Here is a 3,869-nt window from a genome sequence, read left to right as displayed (position 1 = left end):
ATTTTATATTCACTTCTTTTGGAGAGGGGCATTCTACTTATGAAGAGTTTACTTTTCTTTGGGGTGCACTTTATGCTTTTTGCAAGTTTAATTTCTCTGATAATGTCAAGTTTTCGCCTTCCTCCAACCTGTCTTCCAATTTCAATAATGACAAATAATCACTTAACAGATTCCAAGTTTATTAATTTGTTTTTTTCCTCTCTCACTAGTTTTTTAGCTGGTACTGAATCTCTTTGATTTTTTTCTTCTTCCATGGGTGGACCAAGAGTTAGTTTTGTTAGTTTCTCTTTTTGTTTTGTAAATAAATGTATTGTTTGGGAAACTCTATGGGGGGTGTGAACAAGGTCTCTTGTGATTAATTCCAACACCTCCTCTTTTGAAGAACAATTTACTTAAAGTGTTTTATACATCATCTTTATTTTTGTTTAATGTGTCTCAATTTTGATGTACTGTCTTTTAACTCCTTAAAAAATATACCCGATCTGTTCTTTAACCTTTTGAATGTTAAGCCATTCTAAAAGTTTTTATTTTATAAACTTCACCACTTTGTAGATTTCTTACCCTTCCCCAGCCCCCTTTGCGTTCCAGCCTCCTCCATCTCAGGACCCCCACCGCCAAATTTCACAATTCCCAGCTTCAAATTTGACTCACCCTCCCAGCCAAGGAGGGATGCCTGGGAAGAAGAAAATGTTCTACTTGGGTCAGACAGAACCTACACTTGGGTTCTAGCTCTGAGCACCTCTAGTCTGACCCCCCCACCTCAAGCCAGCAAAATCAGGGAAAGCAGAATTTCTATTCCATTTTTTAGTCTGGGACTAAGCTCTTTCTCCTTGGCTCTATTCTGAGCAACTCTGGTACAAAGTTCAATTTTTAATTCTCATCTTTTCCCTTAAATTCTAAGTACAAGCAGATATTTTTTTCTCCCCTAAATATAAACTCAGGGTCAGCCTTGTTGGGGCTCTTACCTCCTGGGAGAGGATTTCCAAAAGAGATACACAATATCTAGGCCTCTTTGATTTGTGATTAAGGTGGAGGGAGCAGGGAGTGGGCAATCCCATTTTGATCTCAGGCTCTGGCTTTGAATGAACACGACTAAGAAGGAGAAAGAGCTGATCCTTTCTGATCAGTGAGTCTGGCATAGGAGAGTTTGGGGTACATTCCATTTCTGAGGTTATTCTTTATAGTGCAATAACACTTAAATGGTTTCAGCCTCTTCAGATTCATTGCAGGCACAAAAATCAAATTATGAGGGTAATCTGTTTCCCGAAGATCCGCCTCTGGTAACTCTGTCATTCCTTGAGGGACACAGACTCCAACTGGGCAGAAGTAAAACTGTCACTGCTCCTCCCCTCTTGGTACTCTAGCTCTGTTGTCACATTGGCATTCCGGGCACATTCAGCCGAGCCCCCATCCCAGCTTCTCCCAAGAATGAATCTAAATTACTATTAATAAGGAGCTGCTCCAAGTTAATTGGCATTAAAGGAATTCATTTCAATTTGTTAATATTAAATGAATGCTCAGCACTTTAGCTCCCTTCTTCACTCTGGAGTCCCAGATTAATGATGGGAAGTGGGGGTGGTGGAGTCAAATGAGGAATTTATTTGACTCTTCAGCTTAGCCACTGTGGTGCCTCCCCTGGGGGAGGGAGATCAAGGCACAGTGGGGAACTCTGATCATCTCTTTAGTGATATTCATCTGGTTCAGCTGGAGCTGAGGGGAGGGCAGAAGGGAGCTGAGAGAGAGGGACAGAAGGTACCAGGGGACATCGTGCAGGAGAGAAGGGATTGGGGGGAAAGCCAGAGGGAAAAGAACAGAAGTAAGTGGACCCGAGTACTTGAGGACAAGGATGGAGGGCTGTGGGGGCCAAGCAGGTTTGTAAAGAAAGGTGCTGATAGTTGAAACACCCACCTAGAGAAGGAGATGGAGTGAGGGTGGGGTTGGGAGGCAAAGCATCCAGAGGTTGTGAAGCTATATAGCTGTGTGACTTTAGGCAAGTTGCTTAACTTTTCTTTTTGCCTTAAGTTTCTTGCCCTGTAACACTAGGATAGTAATAATAGTCCCTTGCTCAGGGAGTTGTCTGAGATTAGATGAAATACATGTAATGTGTTTTCCACGGTGCTTTGTACATAGAAACTGCCAGTGAATATTACTTCTTATTATAGGGTAGTGTTTAGAAGTATGAATTCCACTGCATTTTTTGACTCTCAGTCCTGACTTATGCTAGCTGTATGACCTTAGGCAACTTACTTAACCTCTGCATCCTTTAGTTTCCTGTCTGTAAAATGGGGTTAATAGATCAAAGGCTGTTGTGAGTATTACATGAGTTAATAATACATGTGAAGTATCAGTCATGTAGGAAGCCCCATATAATTATTAGTTATTTCTTTAAAATAATTTTTATGTTTTTCAATTATAGTTGACCATTGATATTGCTTTTTTGGTCTGGGAGGTTGGAAATAAGGCACGGAACCTCTTAGAGGTTGGGAGCTCAGTGGATTCTCTGAGACTGATCAAACCGACCCTCTCACCCTCACCCCTGAATGTGGTCTAACAATTGGGGTGCCAGTGGTGAGGGCAGGAAGAGTGAAACCCCAGGAGCTGGGATGCCTTAGGTCTTCCGTGGCCTCTGTTTTGGCTCTTGGGTGGGTGGTCCTCTGTCAGTGCCCACGGACTTCAGGGAAAGTCACTGAATTTTCCCCTGCGAGTGCTGTGACGGGGGAATTATTTTCCTGGTCTAACAGCTCCCTTGGTAGAATCACTTCCAGAGGGTGGGCTGAGGGAGATTGGGTGGGGAATGACATTTGCTAAATACTCTCTGTGGACCAGCCCCACTCACATGACCTCACTTGAGAGGGTGGGGGAAATCAGAGGGCTACAGAGGTGATTTGCCAAAGATATAAAACTAAGAAAGAGTCAGAATTGGGATATAAACTCTGATCTGCCTGATGACATATCTTAGCTCCCTCCCATTGCTGCACACTTTCTTTCTGAGGGAGGAGGTGAGAAACGTGTAAAGTTGGGATCTGCATGAGGCCAGGACACAGGACAGCTGGAAGATGGGGGGATGGGAGTGGGGATGGGAAGAGATCAGGTGGGAATTTTTCAGTCAGGGAAGAATTCCTGGTGGAGGAAAGTATAGATCAGGGCTCAGATGGGAAGGGAACGAGGATACTAAATAAAGAAGAGGTAAGGAGTGGTGCATTGGCAAGGAAGGAGAGGAAGAAAGGGCTATTCAAAGGCTGAATGAGGCCAAGGGACATGGATCTGATTTGCCTGGGTTTGCCTTGCTGCCACCAAGTACAATCACTCACCATGTTCTGAGGGCTTACTGTGTGCCAGGTATGTATATTATCCCATTTAATGCTCACAACAACCCTGACAAGTGCATTTCTTATTCTTATGTCCAAAAAAGTCAGTTAAGGCCCAGAGACCCTTATTTCCACTTCAAGGCACACATCTGGTAGCTGGGTTTGCCTGGCACAGAAATCCAGGCCTGGGTTGCCTGCAAAGCATATCTTGTCTTCCATTCCTAGTTCAGGTTGTCCTGCATCCCCACATGTGTAGTCACACCTTGTGATGAGAACAAGGGTTAGAGAGTGGGATGAGACCAAGCATGATGGCCAGCAGGCAGTGTGGACAGAAACCTTTCTCACACTCTCGTGAGGAAGATGGATAGAAGCATATTCTCTATAGAGTAGGGCCTCCAAATCACTTTCCTGGGACTGCTGATCTTGGGATGGGTGGCAGGGCCTCATTGGGATCCCATTGTTTTCTGGGCTGTGGATTCTGGGAGGGGAAATGGAAGAGGCATCTTAGGTATGGGTTTGAGTCCTGGATTAAGACTCTCTTCTCTCCCTGTTGCATGAGGA

Source organism: Saccopteryx leptura, chromosome 2 (assembly GCF_036850995.1).
Source record: "Saccopteryx leptura isolate mSacLep1 chromosome 2, mSacLep1_pri_phased_curated, whole genome shotgun sequence".
Classification (NCBI taxonomy): domain Eukaryota; kingdom Metazoa; phylum Chordata; class Mammalia; order Chiroptera; family Emballonuridae; genus Saccopteryx; species Saccopteryx leptura.
Note: the sequence above shows the minus strand (reverse complement) of the source record.